Below are 20,349 nucleotides of genomic sequence, written 5' to 3'. Positions count from 1 at the left end.
CGGTGCTGCACACCGGCCGTAGTGGCCATTTAGGGGGTGAACCAACGGAAAAAGGAGACCTTTCTCTCTGTCTCTCTCTCTCTCACTAACTCTGCCTGTCAAAAAAAATTAAAAAAAAACTTTAGGAAATTTAGACTATCCATGAAAATTAAAAAAGAAGAAAAATGTCATTTAGAGGGAGACCATTAATAGCTTGGCAAATGCCTTTCCACTTGATCACTGAAGTTCGGACCTCATTTTTCTCTGATTTGTCAAGAGTTCCCAATTAAAGACTGGGCCTGCTCATTCACATAGACTGAAAAACTTAGCACCTGATTTCTTTTAAAGTAATTGTAGTTATTTTTAAGAGACATGTTCCTTATTTATTTTTTGTTTTTAAAGAAATGTATTTGACAGAGACAGAAAGAGAGATGCACACACATACACATGAGGAAACAGAGAGAGAGAGAGAGAGAGAGGGAGGGAGGTGCTGGACCAAATGCTCACCCCCTCATATACTATAATCCAAAGGAGAACTATATAATTAGAGATTTTAACCATACTTTATTCAACCATCATCGCAGGATGGATATTTGTTGAGTACCTACCATGTGTTGGGCAGTGTATTAAGTAATGTACATAGGGTGTTGTGCATGGATTAAAACTCCTATACAGGAACTAACATTCTGGCAAATATATATGTATATAGTACTATGAAGAAGAAGAAAGGTGGCAGAGAGGAGAGGAAATGCTTTCATGGGAGCTGTTTCCTTTTTGGCATTGTGGTCAGGGAGGAACATTCTAGAAGGTGACATCAGCAGCAGACATGTGTCTGGGAATGGGAGATGAGGACATAATGTGAGGAGAGAGATCTTGAAACAACAGCATTTCACTTATCATTTCCTGGGCCTTAAGCAAAGCTCTCTGCTTAGATCTCTGAGGTTTTTTTAATTTATATTTAAGATAGGTTTGAGAAATGTTTTTAAAACTCCTTATATTGTCATAAAACCCCTGATAAAGCTGAGGACATAAAATTAGTGAGAGATGGGCTGTTTTGGAGTTCTTAATATGTCTTTGGAGAAACTGAATCACAGGCAGTTGAAGATTCCTCCCTAGCTTCCAAAAGGCATGCAAATTATAAATTAATGAACAGTGAGAAAATATGGAGCACATCCCCACAATTTCTCAGGAGATTTGACACAGTTAGAAGCTTGATCCAAATGAGAGTTCTTGTTCCCCGTGGACTCCCAGTTTTCCTCTACTCAGTTCAAAGTTGGAAGCAACCAAGATCCAGCACATAAGGCCATTTCCTCCTTAGTGCCTTTGAGGTCAAACAGACTGTTCTGGGAAGTTCTCTTTGGAACCTCTGGAATGAAAACATGTTTAGAACCAAGAGTTCATTCTGTTCAAAGATGAAACTTTGTCAGAATGTGAAAAAGCAACCATCAATCATCCCCAGGTATGAGACTATTTGAAATAAAACCATTAGTAGAATATTATTATGATCCTTGACAAAATAAGACATTGGAGTTATTAGGTTGAAAGTCTTAGAGAGGTATACACATATCCAAGGGAAGCACTTAAAAAGTTAACATAAAGTAGAATTAAAAAATTATTTTGGCGCCAAAATTTTTAACTCCACATGCACTTTTCCATAATACCATTTTCTATGAATAGATTTTGAAGGTACTTTGTAGAACTTATAGATTCATTGGTATAGTTTTATTTCCTTCATACTCATGGAAGAAAGGCAGGGAGGGTATCATCATTTGTATTATTTAGCTGTGAAAGATGAGACCTCAGAGATGCAGTGGCTCGTGGAAGGTCTGCACCAGAGCATGGCTCTGCATCTCCTTGTGGTCAAACAACAGATACTTTCTTTTACTCTTTACATTCCACTTCTGTGTCTCAAATCGATTAAATATCTTTGTTTTCTACTTCTGGTTTCTCTTACCAGTTTTAAAAAAAGAACTGTATTTCTGTGTTGACACAGTTGGCATTTTCTTCTGAGTAGTTATGGTGCATATTTAGGCAAAACTCTCGCGGCTGAGATGAACGTACAGGATCTCTGTTTGTAACCGACTTAAAGGATGTCTTCAGATGCTTTAGTCTGCACCAAGTAGCTAGAACTTCCAGGGAGCAAGGTTACCCCTTTCCACCACTTCCAGAACTTGATACAACCTTTCATCTAGGTCTTGGTAGTCTTTTTTAAGAGCTGGCTTTCCAGTTCTGGTTGACACCATCTCTTCTTCTGACCTTGATGTATGCAAACCACATCGCTTGGTTTCCTATTGTGGCATGAACAAATTACCACAAGCTGTATTGATCTAAAGTAATCCAAACTTATTTATCGTCTTGCAGTTCTGGAAGTCAATAGTCAATGTTTTCAGCGATCCAAAAGCAAAGTGTTGACAGGGCTGCATTCTTTCTGGAGACCCTCGGGGATAATCTGTTCTCTGGCCTTTTCCAGCTTCAAGAGGTCACTTGCATTCCTTGCCTACTGCCCTATTTTTCCATCTTTAAAGCCAGCTAGTCCCTTTGGATCTGTAGCCTTTATTTTGTCTTCCACTTGTAATAATCCTTTAATTACATCTGACCCACCTGGATAATGCATGCTAATCTCCCATCTCAGGGTCGGCGGATAGGCAACGTTAACGTTATTTCCAACCTTAATTCCCTTTGCTATGTAATCTAAAACATTCACAGGCTCTGGGGATGATTATCTTTTCTAATTGTCTATTTTGAATAGTGCACATTTTAGATGATAACAATTTGTGTAATTTCTTGGGACACTAAATGTTCCTGAGCATGATAATAAATGAGGCTCTATTTTTCCATAAATAACTTTTGAACCAAATAAATTACAGCTAAAACCCAGAATATGCTATAAAAGAAAAGCTATGGACTTTAAAAATCTTTTAAATGGTTTGGAAGAATTTAACTGCAAGCCCTATCACACAAGGGAGACTTTTTTCTGTTAAAAATTGCATATTGTGTTTTCATGTACTTGAGATTGTAAAGTGTGCAAAACGCAGTTTTGCTGTATTATTGAAATGTGACTAAAAGTGGATATGCTGGCAAATCCAGCATCCAAAAAATAGTGAGAATATTCCTCTTTTTATGGTTTAAGAGGGCTTTTGAAATAGTAATTTTGATAACTCCAAAGCTTCCAAAAGCTCCATCGCATTATTTCCTGGTAGCTGGAAATTATGTTCAAAATCACCCCTTCTGACTCTAGTGACGTGCTTTTCAAAAATTATCTAAGCTCCCCCTGCTTTTGCATAAAATAAGCAATGAATAGCTGGATACAGTAAGTGGACCTGGAACAGGAGGCTGGAAATAAGCTTAGTGAACAGCACAACCCACTGGGACAGTGTGGACACCACCTGGATGTCCTTTAACAGGCTGCACTCTTGTCTGTCATCTGCTGGATGATTGAATGGAGGCCTCACCAGAATATTTCATTACAGCTGAAATTTTTCTCTTTGTAAAAGATGTATTGGGAAATTTTACATTTTTATGCAGTACTGTGAAATGTTTTTATACAATAGTTAAATTTTTCTTTTAAACAAAGTATGTGCCCAGTCTAGTCCTGTTGTTTTAAATAAAGGTTAAGAGCCTGTTCCATGTGTCCTCTCTTATATGTCTCACTTCTGTTCGTTTTCCCCGTTTCTTTTCTAATGCAGTTTTTCTTCCTTTCTTCTCCCTTTCTTCCTCCTCATCTTGTTCTCTGACCCCTAAGACCTGCTCTGTCCTGCTGTCAGCTGCTTCACCTGGGGACCATTCCTATTAACAGTGTAATTGCACAAGTTGCTGACTGGGTATTAGGAACAGACTGTTTTTAAAAGCACTTCTGTTAAAATCATGCTTTCTAAATAAACAAATATTTCTAAAGCATTACTGCATCTGTATATATCACGTAATATGCTTAAATTTTTCAGTATTCCTCCATTTATTTATTCTTATTCATGGCTTGGTTCTAGCAACAGTATATATTATCACTCAAACCACTGAATCTATGAAAGTATGGTAATACAGTTTCTTTTTTTTTTATGGTGAAAAAACATATATTTAGAATTAGCCCGCTGGACTCCGTTCAGATGATCCCAGTTTTGTTGGCGACGTCCAGAGCATCATAGTCAGGAGCCAGCCGCACACACGCCTTCTTCTCTCCGTCAGGTCTGATCAGGGTGTTGACTTTGGCCACATCAATGTCATAGAGTTTCTTCACAGCTTGTTTGATCTGGTGCTTGTTGGCCTTGACATCCACAATGAACACCAGTGTGTTGTTGTCTTTTATCTTCTTCATGGCTGACTCCGTGGTCAAGTTGAACTTGATGATGTCATAGTGGTCAAGCTTGTTTCTCCTGGGGGTGCTCTTCCGAGGGTATTTGGGCTGCCGTCGGAGGCGTAGTGTCTTGGGCCGCTGGAAGGTGGGGGACGTGCGGATCTTCTTCTTCTTGTGGCTGTGGACGCCTTTCAGCACTGCCTTCTTGGCCTTCAAGGCCTTCGCTTTGGCTTCGACTTTAGGAGGGGCAGGAGCTTCCTTCTTCACCTTCGGCGCCATCTTGGTGAAAAGGGGTAATACAGTTTCATAAACTCTATCTGGCTATTATAAATATACTAATACAACTAATACAAGAACTTAAAAAATAGTTAATAGAACAAAGAAAAATAATATAATTACAGAAAGCAAAGAACTAACAGATGTTTTGAAAATTATTTTTAGTATCAAATAAATATATATCCAGTATAGCAAATTCACAAATTTTAGCAAAGATTTGAAAAAGAAAATAACCATTATTCACCCATCTCATTGTGTGAATGTTATGAAATTTATTTTCTAGTCTACTGGTTGTCATTTGCTTTTTCCTACTGTTCATCATTATATTTTCTGTTATTCATCATCATAAATAATTCAGTGATGAATATTTTTGTGTACAAACTGTTTTCCTTGCTTTGGACTAACACTTTTAGAAGTAATTTTATCAGTGGGGTTTGGGAGTCAAAATATATGTATTTCTAAGGTTCTTGGTGCATATTGTCCCAAAAGGCCGATGCAGACCTTACTTCCCCAGGATATCCATCTGACCTTGATATTATGACATGGTCAGATTGACAGAATAATTGCAAAATTTGTGAAAGAATTTCCAAAATCTGGAATTGGCTTTCTACTCATTTTAATGCTATACTTTCTTAAAAAAAAAAAAAAATAAAACCTTGTTTGCGCTTTTTTAAAAGCATACTTTTATTTTAGACTAACATTAGATTTCAAAAAAGTTGAAAGATAGCATTTATAGTTCTTGTATACTTGCCACCCAGTGTCCCCTAGTGTCATCTTACAAAATTAATGTATGTTGTATCCAACATTGGTACGTTACTGTTACCTCAGCAAAATGCTTTATTTTGGGTTCACTAGCTTTTCTCTAATGTCTTTTTTGCTGTCCCAGAAGCTCACCAGGACACCACATTACCCTTGGTCATCCCATCTCCTTAGCCTACTCAGAGCTGAGTCAGTTTCCTAGACAGTCTTCATTTTTTAACATTGACAATTTAAGGAATAACGACCAAGAATTTTGTAGAATATCCCAAAGTTGGGTTTTGTCTGCTGTTTTTCTCGTGGTTAGACTAGGATTATGGATTTTGGAGCAGGACACAATAGAGATCCAGTGCTGTTTTCATCATCTTATGTCAAGGGTGACTGCTATCAAGGTCACTTGTCAGTAACTATACTGACATGGATCAACTCTCTGAGGTAGTGTTTGCCAGAGTTCTCCTTGATGAAGTTCTGTTTTTTCTTCCCTTTAATACTCTGGAATCAAGTTCACTGGACAGCCTACACCGCAGGGTTGGGATGAGAGGAAGTAAGTTCTACCTCCTGGAGAAACGAGTATTTACATCAATTAGTTGGAATTCTTCTGTACAGGAGATGTTTATATTTTAATTTTATGAAATTAAATATACTACCTGGAGGTGTTAAGTGGCAAATATCCTAAAAATAATCGTTTCTTTTGTTTATAAAAGAAATAGATAGCAAAGGGGGTGAATTTGGGAATTATAGAAAAATATAAAAAAGACAATGGACATTACATTGATTTTTTTTTGCTGTGGTCAGAAATTCTTCGTAGTACATTTGTGCTTTGCATAACAATACTATCACTAGTAATTACAAATTGTCAAATAGGTTGGTGTTTGCCAACTCATCTATGAGAACTTTGCCTTCATCAGGATTAATTTACCACCACTGAGAGGTGGAGGGCACTTTCCAGCTATCATTCTGAATGCTTTAGAAAGTCCTGTATAACTCACCCCATGCTTTCCAGAACTGAGTAAATCATCCGTGCTATTTAGATCATGACAAGAATAGTATGTTGTTTGAGTATGTAATTATTAGATTAGAAATTTTTAATATTCTGTGTCAATTATCATGTCTTTATTTGAAGCATAGATATTTTTAAATAATGCACTGAAATAGAAGTAGACTTATGTTTCTAAATTTGAGAAAGGATGAATTTAGTGTTACAATCTCTTTGATGTTTGTGAGGTTTCACTTATTGCCTATTTAAGTCTGTTAAAAGAATATCTAATTACTCTAATATTTATTTTCAATGTTTCTTTTTTTATTTATTTTTTTTGACAGGCAGAGTTAGACAATGAGAGAGAAAGAGAGAGACAGAGAGAAAGGTCTTCCTTCTGTTGGTTCACCCCCCAAATGGCCCCTACGGCAGGCGCACAGTGCTGATCCGAAGCCAGGAGCCAGGTGCTCATCCTGGTCTCCCAATGTGGGTGCAGGGCCCTAGGACTCGGGCATCCTCCACTGCACTCCCGGGCCACAGCAGAGAGCTGGCCTGGAAGAGGGGCAACCGGGACAGAATCTGGTGCCCCAACCAGGACTAGAACCCAGGTGCCGGTGCCGCGGGCAGAGGATTAGCCTATTGAGCTGTGGCGCCAGCCTTCAATGTTTCTGAAACCATCAAAAATGTTTTTAAGGATTTTTCATATCAACAATGACAGCTGGAACAACATGTTTCCTCTCCTTGCCAATGACAACAGAAAATAAGAGATTTCTGTTAAAATTCTAGAGGACAGAAAGTATGATAAGTAATAAATGATGTTTCATGACTAAGTGAGCTGCAGCTCATAGTGCACAGAATGTGAGATGCAGGTGGGAAGAAAGTTGATTTGACCTAGGAGGCCCACAGGGACTTGGGACTTGGAGATGTTGGAAATGATGGAGGGTGAGGAAGGCAGAGGCATGGGGCTGAAAATAGATTGGATGCTTTCTCCAACTCTGGCAGAGTTATAAGAGCCATGTGTCTATTTCCTAAGCAGTAGAAGTTTTCCTCTATGCCTGAATTAAATGCAGGCATCTTACCCACTCGGCCAAACACTCACCTTAAACGTACACATTAAATCAACCTATCTTCTGCAATTTAGCAGCCAGACTCTGGCCACAGTGCTTGTAGAGAAACTGGAACTGTTTGCAGTGTCTGGTTTTGGTGTGATTTGTTCACATCCAAAAGGGCACCACTGTTAATTGCTCACAGGCTGTCTCCTTGTGGATGCGAAAAATGGCAGAGAAGTTGCTGGACTAGGTGATGAGTGGAAGTTACAGGGACACAGACTTGTCATGCCATCAAGGAAGGGATTACTAGTGATTAACACAGGTTAACTGGAGAAATGGCCTCTCCTCACTGAAAGTGCATGTGTGCCTCTGACAGGTGAGTTCAGGAGGTAGTTCAAGTATCAGCTGAAAAGTTAGAACCTATGAAAAATCTAACAATCCTAATATTCTCTGACTTTGCAGGAAGCAAGGACTGTTTTCTGTGTTAATGCTGGGTGCTAGCCACTGTAGTGGATGAATCCTCATGATATTTCATTTGCTGGTCATAACAGCTATATCCACTATGTGTTCCCAGTTTCTCATATCGAGAGTCTGAGACTCAGCAATCAACCAATTTGAGCAGGGTCACACAGGAAGAGAATGTAGAGCCTAAGAACTCAGACCTTAAGTTTAGAGCCCAAGCTCTCCATACTATCTTCATATTTTTGCGTCTGCAGGTTATAACCCATCACTTGAACATGAAATTAATTTAGTGTGTTAGGACCAGAATTTAATGTGAATGAGATAGAATAACATAGAATGAAATAAATCAGATACCTTCCAAATAGGAAATAGTTTGGGTGTGTGCAGAGGTCACGTGTGAAATGTACTTTTTGCTGTGAGTTACGGCCAACACTCTGAACTCATGGACCTTTAAAGTTGTTGAGATTCCATCTCTTGACTTCCTTGAGTTGGGTCCCTTTTGGAGGACCCATTCCCATCGCCAATCATCAGGTGTAGTAGTTTCCAGGACTGTGGTAACAAGTTACTATAAACCGGTCGGTGCCGTGGCTCAATAGGCTAATCCTCTGCCTTGCAGCACTGGCACACTGGGTTCTAGTCCCGGTCAGGGCGCCAGATTCTGTCCCAGTTGCCCCTCTTCCAGGCCAGCTCTCTGCTGTGGCCAGGGAGTGCAGTGGAGGATGGCCCAAGTGCTTGGGCCCTGCACCCCATGGGAGACCAGGAGAAGCACCTGGCTCCTGCCTGCGGATCAGTGCGGTGCGCTGGCTGCAGCGCACCAGCCATGGCGGCCATTGGAGGGTGAACCAACGGCAAAAGAAAGATTTTTCTCTCTGTCTCTCTCTCTCACTGTCCACTCTGCCTGTCAAACAAACAAACAAACAAACAAAAAAACAAGTTACTATCAACCTAGTAGTTGAATATCACAAAATTTACCTTGCACATTTCCTGTCATCTTCCAAGGGGAAAAATGTCCCCATTTTCTTTTTGGAAGTCCTTCACTTTGGCCACCCACTGGTGTATCTTCTTCCATAAATTTGTTCCTTCCCACCCTCTTCTTCATCTCTAGGGGGCCCCTATGTCTGCAGTTGGGTTATTTCTGGACCTCCCAATTCCCTTCTTTCTTAAACATAATTATTTAGGACTTTCTCAACTGCTATTTCCCCTCCACCCACAACTGTAATGTTATTTTCAGGGATGTGAAAATCCATCATACTAAATAGGAAAATTTTGGCCAAAAGTTACCACAGCTACCCACACCTATTCTCCTTGCAGTGTGGTGGAGAATTACACAGCGCTAAAATGAACTAACTCTGCTATGATAGTGAGAGTAGTGGAGTGTGGGAAGTAGAGACAGGGAGTGTGGCAGTATTCTTTGGAGTCCAGGGAGAAGCAAATCTTCCTTTTTGTCCTTTTGTGTTAGGGATATGGTGTGAGAATAAATATTTATTAATTTCTCCATTCCTGTGTTGAACATCTCATGCTAGACGTCCTCTTCATTTTGTTATCTGCTGTCTTCCGTGACTCTCGGTGAAGTCAACCTGCTGTCAGATTCTCCATCACCAGGCCATCAGAAGTGGCATTCTCCCAGGCCCCAGGTCATCATTAAACATCTCAGGAATGCTTCAGGTCAGACCTCCACAGGGAGGGGGACAGTCATCCTGGTGGCCACAGCAACAGTTGTGTCTGGATGCTGTGCTCCGCCCTCCAGGGTGGGAGAAGAAGGACCATGGCCATGTTCTCCACAGTCCAGGAACGGCTGTGTTGCCTTTCAGTGGAGACAGGTTTCCTGTTTGAAATGGTGACCTGCCGGGGTGTCATGAAAACACTGTGCTGTGTCATGGCCAGATCTCCATTATGGCTTTCTGCTCCCCACAGGGAAAGTGCTTTGGTTTCTGGAAGCTGATTCTCTCACATTGTTCTCCCTAATAACATGTTTCCTGGACTTCCAAATGTACTAGCATTTTCCCCATTTCTTTTTGTTGGATTCTACATTTTCTGGTGAGACATGGCAAACATGGGTAGATGGTTTGCTGACTAAAGGGACAAAAAAAAAAATTCCACAAAAATCAGCAGAGACATTGGAGAAGTAGCAAACTTTTCTGATATATTATTAGGAAAATCAAAGCAGTTGGAAATGAGTTGAAATTTCTGTCATCTTTCTTTCTTTTTTTTTATTTTTTTTTAACTTTTATTTAATGAATATAAATTTCCAAAGTACAGCTTATGGATTACAATGGCTTCCCCCCCCATAACGTCCCTCCCACCCGCAACCCTCCCCTTTCCCACTCCCTCTCCCCTTCCATTCACATCAAGATTCATTTTCGATTCTCTTTATATACAGAAGATCAGTTTAGCATACATTAAGTAAAGATTTCAACAGTTTGCTCCCACACAGAAACATAAAGTGAAAAATACTGTTTGAGTACTAGTTATAGCATTAAATCACAATGTACAGCACACTAAGGACAGAGATCCTACATGAGGAGTAAGTGCACAGTGACTCCTATTGTTGACTTAACAAATTGGCACTCTTGTTTATGGCATCAGTAATCACCCTAGGCTCTTGTCATGAGCTGCCAAGGCTATGGAAGCCTTTTAAGCTCACCGACTCTGATCATATTTAGACAAGGCCATGGTCAAAGTGGAAGTTCTCTCTCTTCAGAGAAAGGTACCTCCTTCTTTGATGACCCGTTCTTTCCACTGGGATCTCACTCACGGAGATCTTTCATTTAGGTCCCCCCCCCCCCCAGAGTGTCTTGGCTTTCCATGCCTGAAATACTCTCTGAAAAGCCAGATCTGCATGTCTTAAGGGCTGATTCTGAGGCCAGAGTGCTGTTTAGGACATCTGCCATTCTATGGGTCTGCTGTGTATCTCACTTCCCATGTTGGATCGTTCTCTCCTTTTTTTATTCTATCAGCTAGTATTTGCAGACACTATTCTTGTTTATGTGATCCCTTTGGTTCTTAGTCCTATCATTATGATCAATTGTGAACAGAAATTGATCATTTGGACTAGTGAGATGGCATTGGTACATGCCACCTTGATGGGATTGAATTGGAATCCCCTGGTATGTTTCTAACTCTACTGTTTGAGGTAAGTCAGCTTGAGCATGTCCCAAATTGCACATCTCTTCCCTCTCTTATTCCCACTCTTATATTTAACAGGGATCACTTTTCAGTTAAGTTTCAGCACTTAAGAAGAATTGTGTATTGATTACAGTATTCAACCAAAAGTATTAAGTAGAACAAACAAAAAAAAAATACTAAGAGGGATAACATATTAAATTGCTCATCAACAGTCAGGGTGAGGGCTGATCAAGTCACCGTTTCTCCTAGTGTTCATTTCACTTTAACAGGTTTCCTTTTTGGTGCTTGTTTAGTTGTCACCGATCAGGGAGAACATATGGTATTTGTCCCTTTGGGACTGGCTTATTTCACTCAGCATAATGTTTTCCAAATTCCTAACAGGGATCACTTTTCAGTTAAAATTTAAACACCTAAGAATAATTGTGTGTTAATTACAGAGTTCAACCAATGGTACTAGAACAAAAAAAAATACTAAAATGGATAAAGTATTACATTGTACATCAACAGTCAGGACAAGAGCTGATCAAGTCACTGTTTCTCATAGTGTCCATTTCACTTCAAAAAGTTTCCCCTTTGGTGCTCAGTTAGTTGTCATCTTTCTTTTTGTTCATGACAAAAAATTATTTTATAGGAGCTATCATCTGTGAGACTCTCCCCAACCTCTGTCCCTGAGGACAGTACTGGAGAGAAGTTCTGATGAGTTTTTGGTCACCACAGTAAATCTTCACTGATGCTCCTTTGCTTTGTTGGCTCATCTAGGAATGCATTGATTTAGATGTAATGAAAACTCCTGTTTCAGTTTTCAATAGGCTTGGTACAGATCTTCAGCGTTTGTGTAGGCTACCTTCTGCATCTTCTTCTTGACGTGAAATGATTTCATGTTTCAAATCTTAGACATTTATTCAACTAGGGTATCTAATTACTGTAAATGTTTTAAAACTTTTGGGGGAGCACAGAGGTACCTACCTTTCAATTGCCCTGATCTGCCAAGTTGTTATAAACATGCTTTACAAATTGAATCTTTGAGATTTTCTTCACTGACTGAAGTCAACAATCATCATGGCTGAAACTTTTTTTTTGATTGAGGTAAGCTAAGTGTCTAATTGGGGCCATTACTAAAATCTCCCACGTATTCTTAATAATGCCTGTTGGGAGTGGGGAGATAAAGCAATCAAGTCCCACATGATTGAGGGCCATGCTTTTTAACTTGTGATACATGGAGTTATCTATATCAGAATCCCCAGGATGCTTGCTAGAGTACAGATGCTGGGATTTTCTCACTAGATTTACCAAACCTCTGCACAAGGCTCTATTTCTAATAAGCTTTCCTTATGATTCTTTTTTTTTAAATGTTTATTTGAAAGAGTTACAGAAAAAGAGAAAGAGAGAGCGAGAGAGAGAGAGAGAGAGAGAGAGTCTTTTCATTGCTGGATCACTCCCCAATTGGCCACAGTGGCCAGAGCTAAGCTGCTCCAAAGCCAGGAGCTGGAAGCATCTTCTGGGCCTCTCATGTGGGTGCAGGGGCCCCAGGACTTGAGCCTTCCTCTGCTATTTTCCCAGACATGTTAGCAGAGAGCTGAATCAGAAATGGAATAACCAGGACTTGAACTGGTGCCCATTTAGGATACTGGGGCTGGGGCTGGGGCTTTAACCAGCTGTGTCACAATACTGACCTCTCCTTATGATTCTTTTATACACTAAACATTGGACTAGGGCAGGGGGAATCTAATGTCTCATTTTTTGTTGTTGTTTGGTATTTGGGTTTTTCATTTTATTTTTAAATTTTTATTTATTTAAATTTTATTTGAAAGGCAGAGGCAGAGACACAGAGGGATTTTTCATCTACGGATTCACTCCTCAAATGCCCATAACAGTCAGGGCTGGGTGGATATGCAGCCAGGAGATGATAACTCAGTCCTGGTATCCTGCAGGGGTAGCAGAGACCCAAGTACTTTAACCATTACCTTCTCCCTCCCATACTGTGTATTAGCAGGAGCTTTTACTTAAACCAGGCTCTCCAATGTGGGACCCCAAGGGGCATCTTGACTACTGTGTCAAATGCCTACCCCATGCATTGTTATTTTCTAAAAATCCACTTTACTGGAGCAATGGCTAGTTTTCTATCAGTGACTTAATCTTTCTTCTCAAGCAACAATAGTTAGTGAGTTTGTGGGAGTAGCTCTTAGGAATTATAATTGAATAAATGCACTCAGCACCAAGGATTATAAAGTGAAAAAAAAAAAACATAATTAAGAATCAACTTTCTGGCTGGCACCGTGGCTCAATAGGCTAATCCTCCGCCTTGTGGTGCCAGTACACAGGGTTCTAGTCCTGGTCGGGGTGCCGGATTCTGTCCTGGTTGGCCCTCTTCCAGGCCAGCTCTCTGCTGTGGCCAGGGAGTGCAGTGGAGGATGGCCCAAGTGCTTGGGCCCTGCACCCCATGGGAGACCAGGAGAAGCACCTGGCTCCCAGCTTCGGATCAGTGTGGCACGCAGGCCACAGTGGCCATTGGAGGGTGAACCAACGGCAAAGGAAGACCTTTCTCTCTGTCTCTCTCTCTCTCTCGCTGTCCACTCTGCCTGTCAGAAATTTAAATTTTCTTACTCTCATGTTAGCAGCCCAAATAGAGTTATTTCTAGAAATAAACAACTGTGTTAACCATACTGCATGAGGAAATGATTGATTTAGTCACAAGAGAGAGATTGGATGCCATCAATCTGAGGGGGAAAAAAACTTTTATTGAAGGCTAAGCACTGTTGTGGGTCATTTTTAGGTATTATCTCATTCAGTTCTTACTGTACCTCCTCACCAAAAAATATGCTCATCATCACTTTACAACTGAGATGACCAAAGCTCATAGAGACCAAATTACTTGTGCAAAGCTACACAGCTGGTTGGTGCCGGACTTGAGTGTTAATCTCAGGCCTGAATTCAAAGTCTGGCTTTTTCCATTCAAGGAAAACAAAATGTGCTATAGCTTCTGTTTCTAGTAGGAAAAAGAGGTAGCCATGGTTGTCCTAGAGACTTGGAAATAAAGGCTATCAAAGGCATTAGCTTAAGTCCACAAGAAGAAATCCCAGTTTGGGATTTGTGCTTTACTCTTCCTGAGAGATGTCCAGGGTAAAAACCTCCCGGGGTGAGAAGATGATTGTGAAGTACTGGAGGTTTGATCAGAAGCCTTGGGCATGGCTCCAGCTCTAAGACTCTGTCAAAAAGGAAGAAAGTGGAATAATCAATTGTGTATCATCTCAGCATACACCTGTCATCTTTGATTCTCTCCTACTTAGTGTGGTATCAGCCAGCTCTGCTTTGTGTTAACAAAGGAAAGGCCTTCCCATAGAGAAGATGAAAAATTCTCACCAATTCTTTGCTTATTATTGAATTCCATAAAGTTATAGTCAGAAGACAGTTACTTCTGTGGCTGTGAGGAGAGAGAGAGGGTTGAACTGATTCTGCTAAGAATCTTGCATACAGGCCATGTGGGCCTTTATAGAACCTCCTCCTTATGCCACCAGTATCTGAATATGAACTGTGATTCACATGTGTTTGAATGTGTCTCATGCTTGAGGCTCCGTCCCAGGTCAACAATTCAGGCTCTGACACATCCCATTGACCACTGTTAATTGGCAGTTTCTTGTTGCTTCCTTCTTGCTACCCATAGCCATCAGACCAGCCTACTATATCTATTGGCCCACACCACATCCTCCTTTTTTTCTCCACAGAACATTAAATATACTGACATCTAACAATTCTAATCTTACATTTGTGGGGGCCTCTCACCCCCTTGTACAAGTACACATCTCTTGCCCCGAGCCCTCAGGTAAACCTACCAAGTTGTTCTCTTCAAGAATGACTCACTCCATTGCTTCAACTTCATTCATTTTCTGGTTGAAGGTGTGATACTTTTGTTTATTGTGCTGAGAGGCCAGATGTTGGAGTATGGGATCGTTCTTCTAACCCAGAGAGGCATGATCACTGCTACTCCCTAGACTTCGTCCCATCTGGCTGGGTGGACAGCACCTCTCTGTCTACTGCAGCAAATTGTAAGTTCCACCAGTGTGGCAAGTGGTAGCTCTTAAAAATATCCCCCTTGGAACTTCAACAGACACCTTTAACTTCTGGGCCAAGCAGTTGGAAGAAATGCACTTTACTCTATCCTAATAACTGATAGCTAGCACTTATTAGGCACTGTGTGCTAACACTCATCCAGGCAATTTACAGTAACTCATTCGATGCACATGGCAAACTTTAGTAAGTTGGTTAATAATTTGTTGTCACTATGCATATTTATCAGTTGAGGGAACTGAGGCTCAGAGAAGGTATTTGCAGCCAATAGAAGAATCAAGACAGTGGACTCCTGAGTATGTCCTTTTAACCACCACGTTGGATTGTCCTGTTTGCTTTGGGCGATACTATGAGAAAATGAGCTACTGTGCATGTATTGAGTACCTACTATATGCCAAGGCCTCTGCTAGGAGTTTTACGTAGAGTTACAGCCCTGAAATTTGAGGTATATTTCTCGCCATTTTACAGATGATAAAAATGAAGCTCAGTGTGTTAATTTGATCAAGTAATTAGCACAAGCTGTGTAAGTGCTAATTCTATGAAAGCCTTTCATAACTTATGATCTCAAATTCTTCTAGAACTAATTTTGTCTTCTTCAATGAAGGGATACTTTTCTCTGCTCTTTGAGCCCTGAACTGCCAAGTGCTGTGTAGTCTTATACAAAGGTATGCTATACATATTACTATTGTGTTGGGCTTTTCTGAAGAGCATATGATGGGGACATTAAATTGATACCCTGGTGCTCTCTGGGACTAGCTTCCTCCAGAAGTGGAGCCTGGATTCCTGTCTTCATGATCACAACCCCCAGTTCCAGGTTCCTACTGTGGAATCCACACCATTCTGTTCTCAGGACAGTTGCAACCCCTTCACACAGCCCTTGTTCTGCTAAGTTTATTTCCCAGTGATTCATTCCATTTTGGTGGATGTTGCATTTTTTTTATATCAGGTTGGTTCCATTGATTCTCTGAAGTCTGTGTGCAGCTCCTTGGCATTCCTAGTCTGGCTTCTGATTTACTTGCTTATGGAAACCAAAATGTTATAATGAATAAGACCCATTTTTGCAGTTTGCTACTTTTAAGACAAATACCCAAATTTGCCCTTGATTACAACACTCAGCACTGTGTGATGAAAAACCTTGTGGCTTTTTTTCTTCGCTAGTCAGCCAGTTTCTAGAAATAAACAGTCCCATAAGGAAGCCATTAACTCTCTGTGACTATTTAAATTTAAGATTAATAACCAAAGTTTAATTAAATTAAGGGACAGTTTGTGGGGAGCAACTCGGACTAGACTAAGTTACTGGAATTAAGACTTATTCTATGCATCTGCTCTCCCACAATATGGCGCTGGGAGAGGAGTAAACAACTTCTACACAGCTGCCTCCGGTTCGACCAATAACCTGCAGGAGCTGATCCTGCTCCTGATTGGAGGAGAGCAGCGTACTCGGCGTCTGGGTAGCAGAGTTGGGATTGGTGGAAGAGGACTATAAAGGAGGAGAGAGACAACATGCACCAGGAACATCTAAGGGGAACATCCGGATAACATCTGAGCAGCCCCCGAGAGAGCCGGCCGGCGGTGTGCCGCTCCCCTGCGGAAGTGGGGAAAGTGGCAGGGGGAGCCGCCCTTCCACGGAGGTGGAAGGATCGGCAGCCAACCTGGGAAGGACCAGCAGCAAACCCAGGGAGGGCTGAGCAGACAAAAGAACAGTGCAGGGTCCAGTGTCGTTCCTCCACGAAGAGGGGGAGCGACACAGTTTTTTTGAAAATGAGATTAAATTAAAAATTTAGTTCCTCTGTTGCCTTAGACTCATCTCCAGTTCTCAATAACCATATGGGGCTGGTAGCTACCAATCTGGATGGTGCAAATAGAGAAATCATCAATGTAGAGAATTCCATTGGACAGAATTGTTCTAGAACAGATCTTCCATATTTCTATGTTATTAACATCCACTTGCATCAGTAGCTCCCAGGTAGATGTGCTAGAGAATGCCTGCCTGGGTTTATCCAGTATCTTCTCAAGCCCCATGAGTTAGTAATTCTGCCAAAACTCATGGGTAAAATCTTTATAAGTCAATTAAATTACTAGTCGCTCTCCTCTTTCCTCCATGGAGGCCACCCAGGGCACTCTTGGGATCCCAGCAGAGGCTGGTTTGTACTCGGGGAATCTTCCCACTGATCCACTTCCATTTGTCTTTATTCTACGGCTTCTATCATCCCTTGACTTCTACTTTCTGCTGACTTATCATCCTGGCCACATATAAAATGAGAAAATGTTTCTGCCCCTGACAAATCAGCAACAAGGAAGTCGGTCATTCTGGGATCCTCTAAGGCTTTAGGACTGAGCCAAGGGTTTTAGAGAGTATAGAAGCTCAATCTTTGCTCTTTAAAAACAGCCATCCTATTTGTCCTCTTTGTGAACACTAAGCCCTTTACAACATGAAAATACCAGGGCTTTGCTGTTCCCTTTCCTACTGTTCAATGAATATCAGCTTTGTCTTCCTGGCTGGCTTGTAAACCTAGAGGGCAGGGGTCAGTGCCCATCTTAAGCTCTTAGCACAAGGCTGGCCATGTGATAAATGTAGAATGATATACTATGAAGCTGGTTTTCAGGGTGTTCTTTTACCCCCTTTCCCATCTATGTAGTGGGGAACAGGTAGTATCTTCCAGTGCTGTACACACTGTAGTTGTGTATGTTGGGTACCTTTTAATCCAGAATCTTTTTTTTTCTGTTTTTGATTTCAGAATATATCAGTCATATTTGCCACTATGGGAATAAACAAATTGATCTGGTGACTTCTGAGATTTTTCAAATGAAAAGGAATTTCTTTCTTTCCATTCCATTCCCTTTCTCCTTTAAACATGGGAGAGAAGAGAGCAGATTGCTGAGATGACTGCAATGGAGAACACTTCCTTTGATTCAAAGCCAGGACTGGAAATAGAAGAAGGTGATTTTCTTGGGCAGTTAGCTTCAGGGAAAGTTGGAGCCAGCCCTTGCTCTGGAAAGCAAACTGTAGTTAATTTCTTCCAGCATGGTCTGGCACCTGTTAGATGAGAACAGACCAATAAACCAAGGCCACCTGAGTACCAGATGTGCACATCTCTGTGTTTATGTCTTGGGAGCATGGGACACCTGCTAACCTCAGGTAGGAAATCTCCTACCTCATTCTCTTGACAACTAGCCAGTGTCTCTTCATCTCCTTTCCTGTCTGTGCCTTCTCATTGACACATCTGTGGTCTCCTGGGGTCAGCAGCCCTGCCTGCCTGTGAGTTGGCAAGACATCAGCTCTCCTGGTCCTTGTCCAGCTTCTGAGAAATGTTGAGGTTGAATAGGTGATTTTTGTGTGCATACTGGTAGAGAAATCTTGTAGAGAAATGTTGGTAGAAGTAAAACTTTAGGAAAACACTTGTCTGTTTTCCAAGACTGCTCATGTATGGTCCACATAAAACCATCAGGATATTCTCAAGTGGAGTCTCATGTTTCTTCTGCACCACCTGGTTCCAACATTCTGGGCTGAAGAAACACCAATAAATCTTTCCTGGTGGAGTCTTTTGGTTGTGTTTTTTTTTTTTTTTCCTTTACAGACATCAATAGTAGGTTGAGATCAATGCACAAGAGCTGCCAGGCCCAGCCATCCCCAAGGAGTCCTGGCCTTCTCTGTTTCCATGGAACAAATGAGTTGCATTAGCAACAGGCCCACATTCTCCTCTGTGCCTGCTCGCTGACTCAGAGTGGAAATGGAACTGAATCTCAGCGCTGCATGGAGTCTGTTTCCAACTATTTTGTTGTAATGATTAGATGTCACTCTCTGGGCCTTGTCAGTTCTTTCTGTTCCAGAGGTTTTCCTCTGAGAAAAAATTGTCACGCCTGTTAAGAAATGTCAGCATAAAGCAAATTTTTTCAGATATAGCCACTGTTAGAGCTGTTAGTTAAAGGCATTACCCGTCTGCATTTGTAAAGCAGTTTGCATGGAACTCTGCAAGCTGCAGCTGACTGGATTCTCCTAGCAGCCCTGTGAGGTGAGAGCATTGCCCTCTTTTACAGATGAGGATGTTGTGGCTCAGAAAGTTTGAGTGACCTATTGAAGATCATATGCTATTATTTAAAAAAAAAAAAAACACTTTATTTCAAGGCGGAAAGATAGACAGACAAACACACACCACAGAGCTCACAACGTCTGTTTCACTTCCCAAATGCCCCGGGCTGCCCTGCCTATGTGGTGGCACGTATCCAGTTAGCTGAGCCATCATCACTGCCTCCCATGGTTTGCATTGGCGGGAAGCTGGATTGAGGAGGCAGAGCTGGAAATCAAACTCAGGCACTTTGATGTGGGACACAGGCAGCTCTACTGCTAAGCTAAATGCCTGTTCCCCCCCCCCCCCCCAACACACAAGCTACACTTATGGCTACCAGTAAAGTGCCTTTTCCCCTATTGTCCTTGCTAGTAAAGATATTTAAAGGTAAGTAGTAAAAACAGGAAGCCGATTATGAGATTTATATTAAATCTGGTTATATTACTATTTACCATGAAGCAGACATTCTGAAAGGACACACAGATCATCAGAGGACAGCTGCCTTCTTTGGGGGAACCCCTATGGACTCTTGTAAAAGCTGCTTGGCCAGCCTTCAATTCACCTACAGAGATGAGTAGCCCTGGTGGCTTAGGAGTGGGGAGGGGAACTTGAACTTCATAGTTCTTCAAAGTCTCCACTGAACTACTGTAGTGACCCTGAAAACCTTTTTGCAAGGAAATGACAAAAAATCAGAGCCTAGTGGTGTGTAAAATTATGAACAAAGCCCTTTTTTAAGAGTTTATCGTACATTAGCTCACTTAGTCTTCACAACAGTCCTTGACTAGTTCAACTGAGAGATCTGGAACTGAGCAAGTCATTTGCCTAAGGTCACAGAAATGTAAGTGGAGGAGCCAGTTTAACCTCAGAGTCTGGAGTCTGAGCTCCTGACTGATTCAATATAATATCCCAAGTAGATTGTCTAGGGTAAGGCCCTTGTTTCACAGATATCGAATTGAGATCCTAAAAGTTAAGTCCATCCTAGGAGAAGGAATTTTCTAAGCACCTCAAATAGGCACTAAGAAGTTTTCCTTATATATACCTAGGATATACCACTTCTATACTTGACCGCTAAGAGAAGTTACTCACTGACCAGCTTCACCCAATGTCACACTGATTCTCATTTCGATGAGCTGAACATGCTTCTTTTTTCCTGGAAATTGGCAGTGGACTTTATATTTATCCCTGGAATGAAGTCTCAGATCAAGGGAATGACATAATGTTTCTTTATTTTCTTGAGTGAAGAGTTGCATTAAGCACTTTTAATCAAAAGGTTATGTGGACATTTCACTGAGCCACCCACATACA

The 20,349-nt window shown here is 41.2% G+C and overlaps 1 protein-coding gene and 1 pseudogene across 6 annotated transcripts in view; one reads left to right on the top strand and one right to left on the bottom strand.

The window, feature by feature from the left end:
• The window catches only part of ADAMTS12 (ADAM metallopeptidase with thrombospondin type 1 motif 12), a 351,249-nt gene that overhangs the window by 101,411 nt on the left and 229,489 nt on the right, over positions 1-20,349 (top strand). The window lies entirely within an intron of this gene.
• On the bottom strand, positions 4,037-4,574 carry LOC138845174 (large ribosomal subunit protein uL23 pseudogene; annotated as a pseudogene).

The sequence above is a fragment of the Oryctolagus cuniculus genome, chromosome 14 (assembly GCF_051225735.1).
Source record: "Oryctolagus cuniculus isolate XC-2025 breed Fujian yellow rabbit chromosome 14, ASM5122573v1, whole genome shotgun sequence".
NCBI classification, from domain to species: domain Eukaryota; kingdom Metazoa; phylum Chordata; class Mammalia; order Lagomorpha; family Leporidae; genus Oryctolagus; species Oryctolagus cuniculus.
Note: the sequence above shows the minus strand (reverse complement) of the source record. Positions and strands in the feature narration are given on the sequence as shown.